Here is a 21,395-nt window from a genome sequence, read left to right as displayed (position 1 = left end):
AAAGATTTTAAATCAACATTCAATGAATTTATTTTGTTTTCAGAGGAAGGCTAACACAATTGTGAACTGAATTTGTCGTTTGTTTTATCTGAAATGTTTGCATGGCAAACTACGCAAAAATAGCTGTGGTTGGTAAGAAATTTTCTACAATGTCAAAAAACCAACATACGTTGAAAATTATCACAGATAGGTATAGGGAATGCTAATACAGATCGATGCAGAAAAAAATTCTTCTTTATCTAGTAAAATAAAAAGTAAGACCACCCATTTGAAAAAATTAAATATTGCGTCCTTGAAATTGTTCAAACTTAACCGTAAAATTTTTGGGTTTGTTAACTTTTTTTTCCAATTTTGAACACACTGGAGAACAAATATAGGCTTTTTCTTTTAATTCCCAAAATATGATTTCGAAATCTCTAAAACTAAGAGAGTTACCGATTTTTTAAGTGACAGGTGCAAATCCAAAAAATTTTAAACAATCTTAAATATGTCGAAAACGGTTAAACTTAAGTATAGGGAAAACTGATAGAAACGGCCTTAAAATAACTCAACTAATCCAAAAACGTAGTGAAAAACATATCATTCCATTTAAAATAAGAAAGTTGCTTGCGACTTTCGGTACAGTCCGGGACATTTCTATTTGGACATAAAAAATTTGAATTTTCTGACATTTATACGTATATTCAGCGTCTATGTGAACAAAAAATGTTCTCTCTCTCATTCTATGGTCCTTGAGCTTTAATAACAGGGACATTTTTTAAATTGGTAGCATTAGAAAATGACAGTAAACAGCTGACTGATGTAAACAATAACACAATAACAAAGGAAATAGGAAGGAAATGTTATAATTTTAATCTATATAACCAGTGGCTGCTTTAAAAGTGTGTACTAACGGGATAATAAAATATTTACGCAAGTATTTTTGAAGGTAGAAACATTACTTGTCATATAACAATTATAGATTGTATGATGAGACGGGAATGGCACAACACAGAATTGCAGTCAGTGATTGTGCTGGAGAAAGCTGCTGTGACGTACTGACAGTACTGACTGTCGCTGGTTGTATGATTTGCGTAATTTGTGATATATTTTGTGTGAAAAACTGGAAAACAAAGTGCATACCTGCATAACCTCACTTATCGCAGTTTTGCACATTTTGATGATGGGAATTGCGGTTCAAGTAATTATGAGTTATAGATGGAGCTCACTGTTTACTTCAAAGTAAGTTCACGACATTTATTAATTAATTATTAAAAAAAATATTAAAAAAATCACAGATAGTGTTTATAATTTGTAGCTGAAGCCTTTTGGGTCCACTTTTTTCGTTGTTATTTCCTGGTAGCGACTCTTGTTTCAAGCAGAATGGGTGTAAAGTTAAAAATAATCCCATAAAATTGTTAATATAACTCCGTTGCACTGGCATGGGGTATTTGAAAACTTACGTTTAACAAATACATCACAGCCATCGTCAAAAAACATAATAAGGGCTTTATAACAACAAGCGCTTTCTGATTTTACTGTGGACGTGTGGAAGAATAGTGTGAAATATTGCGAAAAACCAACTTTTACTCTTGTTTACATTTTTGTACGTCTCTATCTGAGAGTAGTCGAGTAGTCGTCTTTTATAAAAAATATAGCTTACTAATAAAGGAAATTAAAGTGTTTTTATTTCTGGGTTGCCTCCAATTCCACTTTGCCCTTGCCTGATAATCAAGACACTGATAATGAAATTGGTGTAAGTGCATCGAATACAAACGTGTTGAATAGATGAATAAAAGAGAGACAACTGCTTTTTTCAAAAAGGCCATTTCATATTTATTCAAAAAGCACACCCCCATTGAAAAGGGTCCATTCACGATGAAGTTTGGCTTCCTGCATGACATAGGTCTCGGGCACCAATCTCACTGTAAATGGTCTAAATTGGTCTTGCATCTCTAAGACATGGACTCACTGAGAGCGACTTCTGCAGAAGGCTTGAGACCTGCCTGACTGTCTCGCAACAATCTCTGCATTATGATTCCAAATCATTTTATAAAATGCTGTCAATTACAAGTCATGATATGAGGCATGAGGCCGTCTCAGTGTATGTCTTGTGGTGTACATTGAAACTGTTTCTTAAAGAACCCATTTACAATGAGATCTGCTTCGCTACATGCGGCGCGACAGGACTCAAAGACTAATCCTCAAAGACACAAAAAAACTGACACAGTTTATCATTTTAAGCCATTGACAGCGTTTTCGAATGTTGGTGCAAAGACTTGTCGCGACGCAGGTTTCAGCCTTCCGCCAACGTCAGTCTCAGTGAAACCCTCTCAAAGTGATCTCAGCGAAAACCATTCACAATGAGATTGGTCTATGAGGCCTATGTCGTGCCGCATGCAGCGAGATATGTCTCATTGTTAATGAAAATAGGGCCTTTTTTGTTGTTTAAAGTCGTTTTTTTAAACTTTTGTGGCAAATTTTACTGATGTGGCAGAGAGGGGGCATGCAATTGGAACATGACGATGACTACCCTAAAAGGCACTTCGAGGCTTTTATGGCCTTTTTAATGCAAATTTCAACTTTAAACCTGACAGTCATACCAAGGTCAAACATAACCTCAACAGTACTCCAGCAACGGTACTTCAAAGCATTTGAAAGTTTCTCCATTTGTTTTTAAGTGTTCTAGTTGGTACATTTTGCTGTACTTTACTACAATAAAGAAATATTTAAATTTTTATTATTGTTTACATTTGTCATCTGTCAAACACATCAAACAGCCAAGTTCCCTAAATTTGAGCTCTTATCTAGTTTTTGTGCTCTATATAGTCTCGCGTCAAGGTATGCGGTATGACGTATCTCATATAGAAATGTCCCGGACTATATAACCGAAAGTGCCGCCATCTTGAAAATAATTTCATTGAGCAGAACTTAATGGATTATGGCTGAGTACCGACGTTCAAATAAATATCTTTATTAGAACATTCAATACTTCTAATGTGGAGTTTAGACGGAACAGGTTTGTAGATTTTTTGGGTATGTTGCCCTTTGCCAAAGTGAGTTAAAATCAGGCCGCTTTACAGTTCAACCCCCAGGCGGCCGTCAAGGTGTTAATCAGCATGTAACAGTTCGTCAGAATTGTTAATTTGACGAAAACCATTTCACAGAATGGGCTTTATGTCTGGATTTGCTGGTGGCACAAGAAGCTTTGTACGTACAAATTGAGGCGGCTTTGGATGACTGTCGTTGTATAGCCTCAACGTCAATTATGAACCGCATGGATACCAACCTTAAGGCTTTCAACACTTGATGGCATCGTAATTAACCGTATCGTCTGCAGCGAGAATACCACAATTGCGGCGCCGACTGAACGTGAACTCCCAAATGAACGGCGGAATAATAAGCGCTCTGTCAAAATCAACACGAAACGAGCAATTTTCTGGGAAAAAATTTAAATAAGCCCCTGAATCATATCGTACTAAATGTTATATTGCTGCTAAATGAAGAGTATTATGCTGTCGCTTCTCTCGAGTCACATTTTCTATCCGAAGCTGGAGGGATTAGATTGATCAAAGAAGAAAGCCTTAAAAAATCATTTGAAATATTTCGTTCTTTTTCCTTGTCCTTAAAAAAAACTAGAAAAGGTTATATTACATAAGACGGTCACCGCGTTTAAGTAAAACTCTTGGTTAATTTGAGTACTCAAACAAATGGTTCTCCGAGCCGGATAAACCAGCGACCTATGAAACTTAAACACTGAGTTTTAGGTTTTGCTTGCATTCATATTAGACTAGCGACTGGAGGGCAGTATATTACGGTAATTATTTAATTAATTATGTTCGTAATAATAGAAAAAATCAGATTTTTGGCAAAATATTTTTGAATATTTAACTTCAAATCGACCATAAAATTTTAAAATTTAGCAAAATTTATTTTGTCTTTGATTTGACAAATTAAGGTTTAATTTAAGAATTACTGAAATTTGTTTAAAATTTTTCCAAAATTATTTGAAATGGAAACTACGTAAATTTTTTTAGAACTAACAAAATTAATTTGGCATTACGATACAAACTACTATTTTGGAATCAAGAAAATTTAGTTTATTTACGGATTTACGGAAATTCAGCTGGAATTACAAATAAATAATTTGGAATATTCGGAATTAATCCCGAATTACAATAGATTATTGAAATTACTCTGAATTACAGGGATTTGTGTGGATTTATTTGGAATTTGCAGAACTACTACATTTATTTGTAAATCATTCCAATTATTTGTAAATTGCTGTAATTTTTTAGAATTACTAAATTTCGTTTTGGAATATTCTGAAATTATTTGGAATGGAAATTACTAGAATTTTTTAGAACTATCAAATTTAATTTGGCATTACGATACAAACTACTATTCTGGAATTACGAAAATTAAGTTGGATTTACGAAAATTCAGCTGGAATTGCAGAAACTAATTTGGAATTTCTGAAATTAATCTGGAATTACGACAGATTATTGAAATTAATCGGATTTTCTAAAATTTATCTTTTATTTTTAATTGGAACAATTTAACTTTTTTAAAGTGAAAAGCAGAATGATGCTCCAGTGAGAAATAAATTCATCAAATAATGTCAAGACTTTTATTAATACAATGTGTTTTTAAATGATTCTCATCTAGTCATCTGTGACTTTCTCATGCAAAATCAGAAAATACCGCTTCATAGAACTAATGATAGGCATTTAGACATCGAATATTACGATTCTCCATTTATTAAGTCTCGAATTCGTAAATAAACTTCGACAATAAAAATGTTTTCCTGCACAGTGTAGCATTTTAACAAATTTTTTTAAAGAATTTTATTGAATTTAACAACTGACAGATTTGACATTTATTGACAGAGGATTCAATTGAGTAGAGCGGCGCAATTTTTTAAACATGTGAACCAATTTCAAAGTTAACTGGTTGAGAATCATTTAAAAACACATTGTAAGAAATAGAATCTAATACATATAACATTGAAGAAAATATTACTTAATTAGGTAAAGGTTTTATTACAACTTCATACCAAAACGCTATTTTTTAGTACCTAAAGTTTAGTCAAAAAACAGTCAAAAACCGAAAACTTATAAAAATCGAGAAATATTTCCATTTTTAGAGCGTTTAGCAGAAAAATTTGCAAACTAAAGAAAAGCTCACAAAATTGAATCGAAAAATAACCATTTTGACCGTTTTTTGTTTTATTGGTAAATTTTTTACTCATATTTTTTTTAGAAGTCCCTCAATCGCACAATTCGAAGTGGTTGTATTTTCGAGCAAATTTAACATCATGTTATTTTTTATTTATTTATATTTCGTTCCAGTTGTCGCCCTTTTCCACAATACTATAAAAGCCAAAAAAATTTAAAAACAAAAAAACAGGAAAAATTGTAGTATTGCAGTGAATAGATTAAAAACTTAACTTAACTTAATTAAAAACTGACGAATAACGAAAAAAAAACGTTACTCTAAAAATATTAGATATTATATGCGACGATGTAGCATTTGAGTCACCCTGTATGATGATTTCTGTTCCTGAAGTTAGATGATACACACGATACAAAACAAAAAAGCATAGAAAAAAAAAGAAAAAACAAACCGATGGTATATATGTATTGTTGTATTGTATGTCAAGATTAAAAACTTTGAAAAATAACAAAAAAACATTATTCTAAAAATATTAGATATTATATGCGACGATGTAGCATTTGAGTTCCTGGTATTATGATTTTTGATCCTGAAGTTGGATGATGCATACGACACAAAACAAAAAATCAAAAAAAAGAAAGAAAAAAAAGCCAAACCTTCGCAAATATTTTTTCTTGGGTCACCCCGTACGCTTTGTTCGATTGTCCGAGCTAAATAAATGATGTTCAGGGCGCGTAATAATGTAAGTTAGTCGCTCCATTAATCGTTTTAGCATAATGTTAATGAATTGTGTCTAGTTGGGTGTATTTGCAATATTCAAGGTAGAGTTTCGGTAAAAATGGCAACCTACATGGTCTTATTTTTATGTCAATTGCATATTAAATGCAGTCTTAAGTGATGCAAACAATGATTAATTGCTCAATGCTCATATCTAGTAAAGTTATGATTTACGATGTAGCCTAAGACAATTTGTTACACTTACACACATAGTTACCATGAAAAAGTATTGCTTACAAACAGGTAACATATTTTACCAGTGTCAGTCGCACACGAGTGTTGGTTTACAAAGAAATCCAATAAAAAAATGTTTTTGGTGCAAAAATCGGAAAATATTCTGTACAATGTATGTGCAGTAAAGTCGCTTTTACCGCCCCGTTCGAGCGTGATTTATAACAGTATAAATCTCGCGTTTTAAATATGCGAACAATAATAATAACAAAACGGAGTACGAAAGCCAACGGCACATTAAAACTTTATCGCAAACTAGATTGAAACAATGGATTTCTATTATTAAGTTATTATTTATTATGTAATTTATATCTGTTAGATCTAATCTCGAAGCGGAACCATCTTTTAAAATCTCCGTCCTATTTGTCACTATTTTTCCCTTTGCAGCCATTGTTTGAAACAAGAACAAATTGTTCCGACATTTTTAATCGCTGGAACATCTATCGGTTGTTAAAAGGTGCGACAGCAACCCATTAAAATAATTTACCTGTTCTTTAATGAGCTCACTTTTTCTTCAGAAAGATAAAGCCGCAAATTTCGAACTAATTGAGCGATTAAATTGCCGAAATAACTCCAACTTTCTATTAGTTTTCCCCAGAAAAACTCAAGCAGACGTGATATGCATATTCACTTTAATTTAAACCCATTCAGAAATGACATTATTTAAGAAATGCAACAAGGGTCAAAAGTAAAAGTTCACAATACGGCATAATGAGATGTGTGGAAAAAATTGCTCAAGAGTGCGTTTCTCTAACTGAAGTGACATTTAATCTTGCACTTTTCACCAGCTGAAACAAATACTAATTAAATTTTTCAGTGGGCAATATTTCATCAAGATTAGATCTTGTTGAAATTTGGAGGCTAAAAGAACTGCTTCATAAAAATCGCTTTTTTCTCAGATAATTATCTTCGCTCAAATAATTTGTTGCTTCACATCTTCTCTACAGGGTGTCCGTTTTTTTGAGCTTATTAAAAGTGATGCGAGGTTGGTTCAATTTTTATGCTAAACAATTATCTCAACGAAAATTTGGTGATGTCATTTTTAGTTTTTGATTTATTGGGAAAAATCTAAATTTTGTAATTTTTGTCTTTATTTTTTTTAAGAGAAAATTAAAAGCACCAGACGTTTTTAAGTAGGACATTCTTTAGGCACTTTTTCCAACAAATCTAAATCATTACCTTTTCCAAGGCGTTCTTGATGTCAAAATTACAACACTCAACTTTAGTTTTCCTTATAGACGCCATATTTGATACTTGTATCTTTGAAAAGTCTTTTTGATCCTGATTACAATGATATATCACATGATATGATCGAATCTTACATGCTAATTCAAATTAAGTAAAGAGCATTTCTGCAAAGAGTGCTTTGGAAAAATCGTCAAAAATGTTTTTTGTTTTGCGAGGAATAAAATTCTAGCTTATGAGGTAGTTTAGTTTTTAAATAACTAAGCTTGGAACAAATGTGGACCTTCCAGAACCAAATTCAATTAAATCTCTAAAATCTAGTTTTTTCAAAAACAAAATAGTTAACGTTTTTTCCCAAGCACTCTTCGCAAAAATGCTTTTTTCTCCATTTTGATCAGCATGTAAGATTTGATATTATCATGTGATATATCGTTGTAATCAGCAATAAAAACACTTTTCAAAAATACAAAAAGCAAATATAGCTTCCATAAAAAAAACAAAGTTAAGAGTTAAAACAAAACTGGAATGTAGATTCCATAAATGTTTGCTACCAATCTATTTCAACACTTTAAAACTTAAAAAAAATGCAATTTTTGTTAATAAGCATTTCTGAATTTTACGGGAATGTGCCTTTCTGAGGAAGAGTGAATTATTTATTTACATTTAAAAAAGGGATTTCGCGTTGGTTTGAGTTAACGATCATAAAAGTCATAAAGAGCATAAATTCAATATCTCCAATAAAATCAAAGTTTGTACACTGTTCAGAAATATTTCTCTGTTGAAGCCGTTGGTGAATTCTAATAAGGCGCAAGTGACAATTTCATCCAAATAACGATAAAAAGCTTTAAATTAATAAACATCAACAAAAAAAAATTACAAATAATAGCAACAATGATTTGTCAAAACGAAAAATAATTGTATGATAATTTCAAATACTTTCTTTGCATAAAAATATTTAGATGTTTATGAATTCTGTAATTCTAATGCGCTGTGCCCCTTTGCTCAAGTGACTCGATTGATTAGTGTCCCTGTAGTTCAAAAAAAATTAAAACAACTTTACCCATTTATACAAAAAAGAGAAAAAGAATTGCAACATTCAGAAACTACAGTAAGCTTTGGAACAAACAGTTCCATCATCAACTAGATAAAAAAACATTTATAATCAGTCTGAATTAAATTTACGCGGACGAAGTCGTGGGTAACTGCTAGTATCCAATAAATTCGAATTTTTCCTCTCAGCTGTGCAATTACGTTAATTATTTCATCGTTACTCGGCGCTCGGTGCGATTTTTCCACCTTGGTATCCGAGCAAATAGCATTATATTAATAATAATTGTTAGTTATTGGAGGGCACCTGCAGTGGGGTCAGGTGGTGTGTCTTGGCGCCGCGTTCTCCTCCGTGTAATTTCACATTTATCACAAAGTCTCTAAGCAATCGCAGCTTGCAATCTCTAAAGGCGGCTGCACAGGAAGTGGACAGGAATCAATGAACATTTATATAGATTTGGTTTCGGATACGAGGTTGTAGACGCGGCTTTAGATTGGATTTGATTTAAAAATCGCCATTTTTGCCTGATACAGCAAATAACCAGTTTAATAACCGAAGGAAATTAAATGATGACTCCCAAAGGGGATAAAAGATTGGTAGCCTGGCCATTAATATGTCAAAGACGAGCTTTTTCCATTTCATAACTTCATAATAATTGTTATTGAGCTGGTCCTAGACGAAACAAGATAAATAAATCTGGCAGACGATTAAAAAGTGAATTTGAAGGTTGTTTCAATAAAATCAATTTAGGAATCCGCCAAGATTTCCTTCTAATTCCGTGGCAGCCCAAAACAGATCAATTGACTTTATTTGAACTTTGGGTGATGTTTTCGTCATTGTGCGGTAATGAACGTTTAATTAAATAAATAAAGTAAGAATAAAGCGATTCGAAGTAACGGTTCATAATGTGGGGAATCATGTAGTTGGCCGTTTTGTTCCCGATTATTACCGAATTTAAAGCACCTTTTTACACGAATTTTACATCGAGGCCCGTAATTGATATTAACAAGACACGTTTTGCTTGTTGATCTTGGATATGTGATAATACGGCGAGGCAATGTGGAGAAAATTGTTTTGTAACGGTCTGCTTTTGTCTGGAGAAAAAAATTAAACACTTAAGTGAAAGAGGAACAAATAAATTATAATGATAACAGAAACACAGGATATTTTTGATTTTTGATGATTTTATTTTGAACTTTTTGTTCTAGTGCTTTTCTAGTTTCCCCGTAATCGGCGTTCGAAAAATAAAAATTAGATAGATGCCGATTACGAACGCGTGCAGTCAAAAATTCAACCCTTATAACCGTTATGGTTACACACTTTTAAGTACAGAAGTGAATAAATCATGAGAATATGATTTTAAATTATCTCGTCATCTATCGCTTCTATTAAAATAAACAAAATCCTAAATCAACAACAACGGTCTGGTCCCGAGTACGAAGGTGTTGGACTTTTTTTCTTAGACTTTCAAGATTCGACGTAATCGGCTAGATTATTAGATTGCTAATGGAGTGCTCATAAAAATTTCAATTTTAGACGCATTTTTTTTCCTACCTTACAACGATTTGGTGTTGATTACGATGGAGTCGAACATTTTGGCATTGCTCATTTGTCTTAAAGCTTCTAGTTTCTCCGTAATCGGCATTTGAAAAGCGAAATCTTTTTTGTAAGTTATTAGATTGAAATAGACGTCAATGTGTAAACTTTTTAAACCTGATTACGATGGAGTGCAGTCAAAAACTCAAATATAATACGATCTTATTTTAAAATAGTTTAGCATTGATTACGAAAATGTCAGATATTGTTCCTAACTGCTGATTGGTCCTAAAGCTTCTAGTTTCGGTGTAATCGGTATTTGAAAAACACAATGTTTTTGTAAAATATCAGACTGAAATAAGCGCCACTGTGTACACTTTTGGACGCAGATTACGATGGAGTGCAGTCAAAAATTCAAATGTTAAACGTGGTTACTAGTTCCAAATAGTTTGGCCTTTAGATATTATAAAAGTCGCGGATTTTTAGGTCCTAAAGTGCGATTCTAGCTTCACCGTAATCGGCATTTAGAAAGTGAAATTTTTGTTAGATAACTGCTTGGAAATTGGCGTCGTTGAATAGATGTCATGACGCCGGCCGATTACAATGGAATAATTCAATATTAATAATTTCAAAGTTAAACGCACTGTTTTTTCTTAGCTTACAACGATTTGATGCTGATTACGATGGAATCAGACTTTTTTGACACTAGCTCATTTTAGAGATTCTAGCATCGCCGTAATCGGCATTTGAAAAGCAAAATGTTTTTGTGCAATATTAAATTGAAATAAGCGTCAGTATGTTACACTTTTTGACGTCGATTACAATGGAGTGCAGTCAAAAGTTCAAATATTAGAATTCGTTCCTAGTTGAAAATAGTTTGGCATTGTTTACGAATGTGTTGGATTTATGTTTCTAACGTCTAGCGCTTCTAGTTTCGTCGTAATCGACATTTCGACAATCATATTTTTGCTAGATAATTGCTTGCAAATTGGCGTCGTTGTGTAGATGTGTTGACGCCAATTACAACGAAGTGCTGTAAAAAATTTAAAATTTGGACGCGTTTTCTCCCTACCTTAATATGATTTAGTGCTGATTACGATGGTATCGGACTTTTTGGCATTTGATCATTTGTCCTAACGCTTCTAGTTTCTCCGTAATAGGTATTTAAAAAGCGAAACCTTTTTTGTAAGTTATTAGATTGAAATACGCGTCAATGTGTAGACTTTTTAAACCCGATTACGATGGAGTGGAGAATTTTGGGTCCTATAGTGTAATCCTTCTAGCTTCGCCGTAATCGGCATTTGGAAAGTGAAATTTTTGTTAGATAACTGCTTGGAAATTGGCGTCGTTGTATAGATGTCATGACGCCGGCCGATTACAATGGAATGCTGTCAATGATTTCAAATTTAAACGCACTGTTTTTTCTTAGCTTACAACGATTTGGTGCTGATTACGATGGAATCAGACTTTTTTGGCACTAGCTCATTTTAGAGATTCTAGTATCACCGTAATCGGCATTTGAAAAAGCGAAATGCTTTTTGTGCGATATCAAATTGAAATAAGCGTCAGTATGTTACACTTTTTGACGTCGATTACAGTGGAGTGCAGTCAAAAGTTCAAATATTATAAGCCGTTCCTAAATGAAAATAGTTTGGCATTGTTTACGAAAGTGTTGGATTTTTGTTTCTAACGTCTAGCGCTTCTGGTTTCGCCATAATCGGCATTTGGACAATAAAATTTTTGCTTGCAAATTGGCGTCACTGTGTAGATGTCTTGACGCCGATTACAACGGAGTGCTGTAAAAAAATTCGTAATTGGCATTTAAACAGCGTAATTTGTTTTTGAGTTATCAGATTTTTACCGCTAATTACGATAAAGTGCGGTCAAAAATTAAAATATTATACGCCGTTCTTTGTTCAAAATAGTTTGACATGGGTTACTAAAGTTTCGGATTTTTGTTTCTAACGTCTAACGCTTATAGTTTCACCGTAATCGGCGATTGAAAAGTCAAATTTTTGCAAGATGATTGCTTGGAAATTGGCGTCGTTGTGTACATGTTTTGACGCCGATTACAACGGAGTGCTGTCAAAATTTTCAATTTTGGACGCGTTTTTTTTTCTACATTAAAACGAGTTGGTTCTCATTAATATTGTGTCGGTTCTTTTGGCACTAGCTCATTTGTCTTAAAGCTGCTAGTTTCGCCGTAATCGGCATTTGAAAAACGAAATGTTTTTTGTGAGAATTTTTTGACGCCGATTACGAGTTTCGCCGTAATCGGAGTTTGAAATGTATATTTAACGAAGAAATTCGATGTTTTATGTGATTTTTTGGATTTTGGACGATTTTTAATTCGTTAGTTCTTGCCTTAAAATTTTTCAGTGTGTCTTTTGACCTTTCATTCCTGGCTCATAATTGCACAAAGTGCGGCAAATTAAAGCAATGCAAAAATACCTTTCAACAACCATCATCCGTTTCTTCGGGCTGATTACGCTTTCACGAAGATCGGCCTAACACTGACCCAAATATCCTCCTAATCGAAACACCCCGCTAATTATTGTATTTACTCGAAAACTATAATTCTATTATCGTGCCGACGAAAGCTCGATCGATAATCTAAAATAAAACGTGCAAAAGCTTGCGGCTAATAGAAACACATTGCTTGGGTAGATTTCGTTAAAAAATTTTGAATTGCATTCATTTGTCTTTAACTCGAGAAACAAAAAATTACAAATAAAAAAATCCTGTATCGCTAGGAGAACACTAATGTGCTCATTCGGTGTTTCTGGCGAGAACACGTCATTATTCATATTGTTCGCGTAAAAGAATGGGACCTAATATTGTGACCTGGGGCGCACCACGAACTGGAGATAAACAACTTGTGATTTTATCTTAATACGTGACTTTCTACTAATGATTTGTTAAGTGAGATTTAGCCACGCGAATATTTTTCTTGTCGAAAATAATTACACTTTCAGCGGTTCTTCTGTAGTCTTGTCGAAATGAATTGTTTCAGGAATAAATCGCCGCATTTTGTTTTTCCTGAAGTGGTATAAAGACGTAAAAAGCACAATTTTCAAACAGTTGTAGAATTTTCGTCAAATTTTGGCTTTCCAATGGAAAGAAAAATGAAAAAATAAACGATTATTTTGTAAAACACTCTTTCATTTGTAGTGATCAAGGATTTTTTATGGTAGCCAAATTTTTCGCTGCTTGTTTTCTTTGACTTACAATTATAGTTACTTCGACAATAGTTATTTAATATGTATGTATAATTGACGTTTAATAGCTTATCGATTTTATTATGAAGCTTAAATTGACCATTCTTCACGAGTTCTGCTAATCTCTTTCAAGTTAAAAAGTCGTAAAATTAAAAAATTCAAAAATAAATAAACGAAAAAGCATAGCAGTTCTCATGAGCATAATTCTATTCGATAATTCAATTTTTACAAATTCCAAAAAAATAAGTGAGATTGAAATACCACTGAAGAGTAATAAACAAGTTTTTTAGGTGAGCTATTTTCAGCTGTAATATGTGAATTCCTATATTTATGGACGAATCACTTATGCCCAATAGAAAAAACAGAAAAAATATTTGATTGAGCCATTGACCTTTTCTCTAACCGACAGTATTCTAGATTATAAATTCGCCCTCAAAAAATTGTTTTGCCACCAGAAATGCCAATCAGTAGATTTTGAGGTATATTTTTGTATTTTTTAAGAATTTCGAAAAAAAAACTGAACGACACTTTGTATCAGACCTTTTCTTTCTGTTTTTTGTGCGATTTTTTTATAAACAAGTCACATTTTTGATTCCCTAATGTTGTGCTCATGATATATTTAGAATGTTAAAAACAGAAGAGTCTTGTTAATCTTTTTAGCAAATTCACTAAAGTCAATGACCTACTCTCTAGCCCGTATTACTATAAATTGTAGATTTGCACTTGGTGTAAATCATGGAACAAAACATTTTTAGATTAAACATTCATAATTATATTTCAGTTTATGAGAACCTGTCTCTCCTATGCTATAATAATTTATAATTTTAATAATGAAGCACAAATTACTCGGTGTTCAAGTGAACTATTTTTATTGAAGATTAATGTCTCCTCAAAAATGGGAAATCAAAATTCCCATTACCTCAAAAAAGACCATCATTCATCCAGTGTACCTAAACTATATGTGTAAGCCAGGCAAGGTATTCAAACCGTTTTAAGAATTTTACGAGTTAACGATTGACAATTTCAAGTTAAAACAAAAGTCATTTTATTCCCAAGAGTCCAATACAACGCCAAAAGTATTTTTAACACTCATTGTTGAAAAGAAATAATGTTCAAAAAGCATCGATTTTTTTTTCTCAGTTTTCAGTATTTTTTTTCTGAATTAAATAAAGAAATAATAACAATTTAAAATACTTTCTTCCCAACAGCCTGAGTAGAAAAATGTATCCTGTAAAGAACTTTCAAATACGTTGCTTACAACGGCTGTAAAACATTTTTTTATGTTCAAACAATAAAATAGTTTATATTCTGTTGCAATAATAGGTAAATTGCTTAGACTAGATTGAACCATTCAACTATCGTAATCTCAAATAATTTTTAATTTTGAAAATCGCTCGCCATATGAATAAGAAGCGGGTATTGCTGCTGTATTTGAGAAAATAGAAATTAAATTATTTATATAAAAATATTCTAAAATATTATTAGTCTTTACTTATTCGAAACGTCTTTTTCTCTGGGATTCAGTTTCGCTGTATTATTGTAACACCATTATTTTGCTGATTTGTGCAAACTCGTTTAGTGGTATGTGATAGAAAACAGCTGTTAGCATTTAAAGCACATCCTAACCTCTGTTCCGTGTCTATATTCTATCGTCTAAGATAAATGAATTTAAAAAAAATAGCGACATTTGTATGTAACGAAACGTAATAAAAATAGTTAGGTATTAATTTATTCCACACTGACCAACATACCGTTAATGTTAGTATACGTTACGGTATGTACAAATCGAAAACCCATTTGTAAACATAACCTAAAATTTCAAAACCCCATTTAACCCCTTTAGGGGGTATTTAACCACATAGGATTACATTGTCACGCATATTAAGTAAGTATGCAAAATTTCAATTCATTGAGATAACGGGAACCCTTTCAAATTTAGCTCCAAAAATATGAAACAGACAGACAGACAACAAAGCAAGTCATAAAAAAACTTTTAATTAATCTTCTTTAAAAAAATGAAAGTATTTACGAATCCAAATGCATCGTTTTTAAAGAAGATAAAACTTGATCCAAACTTTTATAAAAAAAAGTGAATTTTGTAATTATTTTTGGCATCTAGCGTGCGTAGCCAAAAAGTTTTGGCGAACATTTAGCATCCTTTGAAAATTTGGTTCTACATTAACTTTACGGTCAATACGACATTTCTCAGAGTCTGCTTCGATTACACATTTATATAATGATGCTGCCTTTAAATATCATTGTCTTTAATGTTTAATTATTCATTTAATCGTTTAATCATTTCAACGTGGTTTAATATTCGTATTTATGTAACTGTCTGAAATGGTTTATCGATGTTTCTATTGACTTTAGCTTGTCTTTTTATTACTGTTAACCTTAAGCGCATCAGAAAATAATAGTCTAAGACCAGACCCAGAATGACGAACTTCTTTAGCAACTTTTGCTCACCTTTGAAGAACCATTGGGCGAAAACGAAACACCTATTTTCCAAATTTAGCCTATCATCCGATCAACCTTTCATAATGATCAAATTGGTCTGTGTGGATATCGGCTACCACCCAGTAGCAAAAACCATAAACTACATCTGCCTGGCAATCCACATAAGCAGTTTTTTGCTTGAAATGAATTATTTGAGACTGAATTTTTCAACGGACCTATTAATAAAATACGGATGTGGTATTTCGGCAGTAGTATATGTAAGTTTTTACTTTCGGAATTTGGAAACAGAAACATTCTTCAATAGGACATAAGCACGTTGATTGTTGCGCCCATGATTGAACGCCCCACCATTGGCCTCTCTGAAGGCATAACGACCTCATTTTGGCCGATTGATTTCTGTGGTCCGAAAGTAAAGCAACTCATTTTGGAAGACACCAAGAAAACCAGTAAGATCTATTATAGGACGTTAGTAACAATTTTTGGTTTTGCGGCAGTGATCATGCTTCCCATATGGGGTGATCAAAAGGAGTGGTTTTTGTGTGTTCAAGTGTATGAACATTATTTTGGAAAATGGGCACAAATTCCGTACCATATTTATTTCCTTTCTTTCATGTGGTTCGCTTTTACGTCAGTTCGTCTGCCTTTGATGATGAGCTATGCCATCAAAAATATCCGAGTGCAAGTATTCTTGGTAAATCAGAAGATCGCCAAAATGTCGAAAGAGTACGAAGAGGCAAAAATTGAAGATGTAAATTACCAGAACAGAGTTTATAAAAATTTGCGTTTGTGCATTTCCCATCATGTGTTGCTTAAATGGTGGGTATTATACTAGGTGGCAACCGTATTGCGCACCACAGAAAATCGTGTTTTTCTATTAAATTAATTATTTTTTTCATTTTACACGCCTGGCTATACGTTCGAAGACATCTCCCCTAATTGTTTAGCAATTTTTTACTTCACTTCACGACCTCTTTTTCGACCAAAAAGTTGAATTCTAAATTTTATACTAAACTACACGTATTCACTTCAATTAATTGTTTACGAAATTAGCAATTATTTAACAAACCAAGTAAAAATTTATAATTCTGATACCAGGGTTCGATGGGCTAGCAGGTAAGGATTCACTTAATTATTGGTCTAAAAACTTTTTAGTGAAATTAACAGTTAGTGTCCAAAAACTCACAAAACTGCTACGACTATATTTATTAACAAAAAAATTGAACAAAAATCGAAAAGGGCTGGTATGTAAAATTTCAGGATTTCCATTTCATTAGAACTCAGTTTTTTTTAGGTGCGCGATAAGGTTGCCTCACCTGGTACAAGCTGATTCTTTGAGGGCCTTCATCACAAACTTTTTAACTTTTAATAAAGATTGAGCTTTAATATCTAGTACACGATCCAAATCGACCATTGTGAGATCAACTAAATTATTTTCAAGATGGCTGAACTTATTATTGCATTTTTGAATTCGTCTTTAAGAACTAAGTACAATGTACTCAAATGTTAGTACTTATCTGCCATAGTTTTTGAAGTATGTCAATTTTTTTATAACAATTTTTATTTGCAGACATCACAGCCCTTGAACACGTTACAATAAGTGAATAATTATTTTTGCATTTAATAACCAAAGGATCGGAGGGTCTTCTGAAATTTTTAGGATTGTCAACTGTCAAATTACAAGGCAACTACAATATCTTGAAAATGATGATTAAAAAATTATTATACCACAGTTTTTACAAATGGAATGACACCGTTTTTTCAGTGGCAATCAAAAGACTTTTTATTAACATCCTCTACATACATCTCAGACAGTTTTTGAAATAATCTCAAAAAACAGAATTTTCGGCTCATAATTTTCATTTTTAATCATGTAAACTTTCGAAACATAAGATAAAATTGTGCCATTGATTAAAAGAAATGTCAGGTTTGTCCACCATTTTCACTCAAAAAGTTCAAAATTCCATGGCAAACTAACTCAGTTAGCCATTCACTAAGTTATAATAAACCATAAATAAATATTATTGTTTTGCTGCTTATTCGATAATGAAGTTTGACAATTGTTGACCATTTTGCAAGGCCTACTTGATTTAACTATAAAAATTAATAAATAAAATCCGTATTTGTGATTTTTTTCAAAAACTGTAAGACATAGGTGTGTATAGGACGTATATTATTGTTCTTTCGATTGCCGTTAAGTAAACAAGGTCGTTCCATTTGAAAAAACTGAGATATAGCCGATTTTTGATAACCATTTTGAAAAAATCATACTAGCCTTGAATTTTGACAGTTTACAATTTTAAAATTCTTAGAAGGCTCTTCAAACCTTCAGTTATCGAATACAAGAAAAAGTATTCACTTACCGCAAACGGTTCTAGGAGAGTGATATTTTAAATTAACCCGTCAAATAAAAATTTTTACAAAAAAATTGACATAATGTCAAAAACCGTGACAGATAAGTAACAACAACTTGAGTAAATATTACTCAGTGTAAAAAAGTAAATTCAAAAATGCAATAAAAATGTTTGATTACCATTTAAAATTTTAAAGATGGCGCCAATTTCTCGTAGTTCCGGAAGCTCAGCCATCGTGATAATAAACTAGTTGAACTGGGAATGGTCAATTTGGATCGTATACAAAATTTTAAAGCTCTAGTTTTATTGTATGTTAAAAAGTTTCTAATGTATAGTCCGGGACATTTCAATATGAGATACGTCATAGGGCATACGTTGACGCGAGACTATATAGAGCACAAAAACTAGATAAGAGCTCAAATTTAGGGAACTTGGTTGTTTGATGTGTTTGACAGATGACAAATGTAAACAATAATAAAAATTTAAATATTTCTTTATTGTAGTAAAGTACAGCAAAATGTACCAACTAGAACACTTAAAAACAAATGGAGAAACTTTCAAATGCTTTGAAGTACCGTTGCTGGATTACTGTTGAGGTTATGTTTGACCTTGGTATGACTGTCAGGTTTAAAGTTGAAATTTGCATTAAAAAGGCCATAAAAGCCTCGAAGTGCCTTTTAGGGTAGTCATCGTCATGTTCCAATTGCATGCCCCCTCTCTGCCACATCAGTAAAATTTGCCACAAAAGTTTAAAAAAACGACTTTAAACAACAAAAAAGGCCCTATTTTCATTAACAATGAGACATATCTCGCTGCATGCGGCACGACATAGGCCTCATAGATCAATCTCATTGTGAATGGTTTTCGCTGAGATCACTTTGAGAGGGCTTGGGGGAATTGGGGGCAACCCAGAAATAAAAACACTTTAATTTCCTTTATTAGTAGGCTATATTTTTTATACAAGAGACTACTCTCAGATAGAGACGTACAAAAATGTAAACAAGAGTAAAAGTTGGTTTTTCGCAATATTTCACACTATTCTTCCACACGTCCACAGTAAAATCAGAAAGCGCTTCTTGTTATAAAGCCCTTATTATGTTTTTCAACGATGGCTGAGACTTTGTGACGTATTTGTTAAACGTAAGTTTTCAAATACCCCATGCCAGTGCAAAGGAGTTATATTAACAATTTTACGGGATTATTTTTAACTTTACACCCACTCTGCTTGAAACAAGAGTGGCTGCCAGGAAATAACGAACAAAGTGGACCCAAAAGGCTTCAGCTGCAAATTATAAACACTATCTGTGATTTTTTAAATAATTTTTTTAATAATTAATAAAAAACATGACAATATTAAGCTTTTCGATTTCGTTTGGTTTGAATTTTATATGAAAATAGAAAAGTTAACCCTCTACACCAGAAAAGACAAAAAACATAAAGAAAGTATCTGTAAATGTCGTGAACTTACTTTGAAGTAAACAGGGCTCTCCATCTATAACTCATAATTACTTGAACCGCAATTCCCATCATCAAAAAGTGCAAAACTGCGATAAGTGAGGTTATGCAGTGATGCACTTTCTTTTCCAGTTTTTCACACAAAATATATCACAAATTGCACAAATCGTACAACCAGCGATAGTCAGTACTGTCAGTACTTCACAGCAGCTTTCTCCATCACAATCACTGACTGCAATTCTGTATTGTGCCATTCCCGTCTCATCATATAATCTGAGTAGTTGTTATATGACAAGTAATGTTTCTGCCTTCAAAAATACTTGCGTAAATATGTTATTATCCCGTTAGTACACACTTTTAAAGCAGCCACTGGTTATATAGATTAAAATTATAACATTTCCTTTGTTATTGTGTTATTGTTTACATCAGTCAGCTGTTTACTGTCATTTTCTAATGCTACCAATTTAAAAAATGTCCCTGTTATTAAAGCTCAAGAACCATAGAATGAGAGAGAGAACATTTTTTGTTCACACAGACGCTGAATACACGTATAAATGTCAGAAAATTCAAATTTTTTATGTCCAAATAGAAATGTCCCGGACTGTACATGTAAATGTTACGCGGTATAACCTAAAATTTTTATTTTGCTTGGTTTGTTTCAGGTGGTTGCGCAAACTTCAAAAAATTGTAAGGTTCTGTTTGCCGGTCTTTGTGGTTATTGGAATATTGACAGAAAGTTCTGTTGTCTTTTATTTAATTTATGTGAGACAATATTTTGTATTTAGTTCACTGACTATCATATTTTTTCAGAATTTTAAAAAAGTCAATCTGCTGCTGAAAATACGGTTCCTTTTATTAGCTTGTACCACAGGGGTTATTATTTATTTTTTTTCCGAAGCTGGACAATCATTATACATTGAGGTATATTCAAATTTTGAAGAATATAAGTAGACTAAAATTTAAGTTCCTTTATTGTCAGACCAGTCAGGTTTTTGATTCCCTAATATCCTGCCCCTGGTACAGTTGGAACGTCAAAAACAGAAAAGTCTTGCTAATTTTTTTAACAAATTCACTGCAGCCAATGTTTTTCTCTCTAGTCGGTTTCACGATAGATTACAGATTTGCACTTACTGTAAGTCACGGAACAAAAAAATACACTAAACATCAATACAATATTTTTTCAGATGATAAGAACCAGTTTTTCCTATGCCATAATACTTTACAATCTCAGTAGTGGATCCCAGATAGCATCGATTTAGCGTACACACAAACACATGTATTAACACTTTACCCAAATTTGAGCAATCAGAAATTATATAAAAAGCACTTAAAACAAAGATAATTTTTGTAACACACTTGCATTTGATCAGTTTTTAAGAATTATAATATCATAGATGTTGTGACACCCTAGGTTTTAAGTAAAGTGCATTTCATGTTGTACTTTATATTACTTTTTACAACGTTTCTAGCACACGAAAGATCAATGTAATAAAAATCAAAATAATAATTTATAATTATTTTTTCTTTAGAGCAAAGTTAATAATAAAAATGAAATTTGTAAGATACGTTCCTTAGAGGGTTTAGAGTTCCGCTGAGAAAGGATTTTTCAAAAATCAATTTTTAAAGAGGTGAAATGGGGTGTTAACGTTTCATTGAAAATCCGTAAATATAAAAATCATATCCATGCAAATTGGTACCTGAAATTTCGGTTAAATATGAAAAACGCATGTTTTAAGACTTGGCAATTTCATCCCTAATGCTCGGTGTTTCAGTGTTTGGGTAAAATGTTTGGAAACTAACCAATGGTAACTCTTACCCAAAATTTTAACTTTGAATGCGTATTTCAGTGCTTTAGTGGAAATTGGGGTTAAATTCCCAGCTTTTTGCCAACACCGGGTGCTAGGATTTTAAATGCCCATGCGTTGTTGACGTTGAAAAGTAGGAATCTGTATTTGATTTATTGATGATTTTTTTTATTGTTCC

General features: G+C 32.6%; 1 protein-coding gene and 2 long non-coding RNA genes across 6 annotated transcripts in view; 1 reads left to right on the top strand and 2 right to left on the bottom strand.

Annotated features, from left to right (window-relative positions):
• LOC660862 (ras-related and estrogen-regulated growth inhibitor) overlaps positions 1–21,395 on the bottom strand; it is a 161,051-nt gene that overhangs the window by 107,819 nt on the left and 31,837 nt on the right. The window lies entirely within an intron of this gene.
• LOC135266674 (uncharacterized) lies at positions 628–1,987 on the top strand. 2 transcript variants are annotated; one of them, XR_010334815.1, is made up of 3 exons: positions 628–881; positions 962–1,221; positions 1,298–1,987. It is a non-coding gene; the product is annotated as an uncharacterized LOC135266674 (long non-coding RNA). The 2 variants fall into 2 exon arrangements; XR_010334814.1 differs by having other exon boundaries at positions 628–912; positions 1,298–1,986.
• On the bottom strand, positions 18,878–20,002 carry LOC135266673 (uncharacterized). Its single transcript, XR_010334813.1, has 2 exons — positions 19,426–20,002; positions 18,878–19,239 (listed from the first exon to the last, which is right to left on the bottom strand). It is a non-coding gene; the product is annotated as an uncharacterized LOC135266673 (long non-coding RNA).

Source organism: Tribolium castaneum, chromosome 7, assembly GCF_031307605.1.
Source record: "Tribolium castaneum strain GA2 chromosome 7, icTriCast1.1, whole genome shotgun sequence".
Taxonomy (NCBI): domain Eukaryota; kingdom Metazoa; phylum Arthropoda; class Insecta; order Coleoptera; family Tenebrionidae; genus Tribolium; species Tribolium castaneum.
Note: the sequence above shows the minus strand (reverse complement) of the source record. Positions and strands in the feature narration are given on the sequence as shown.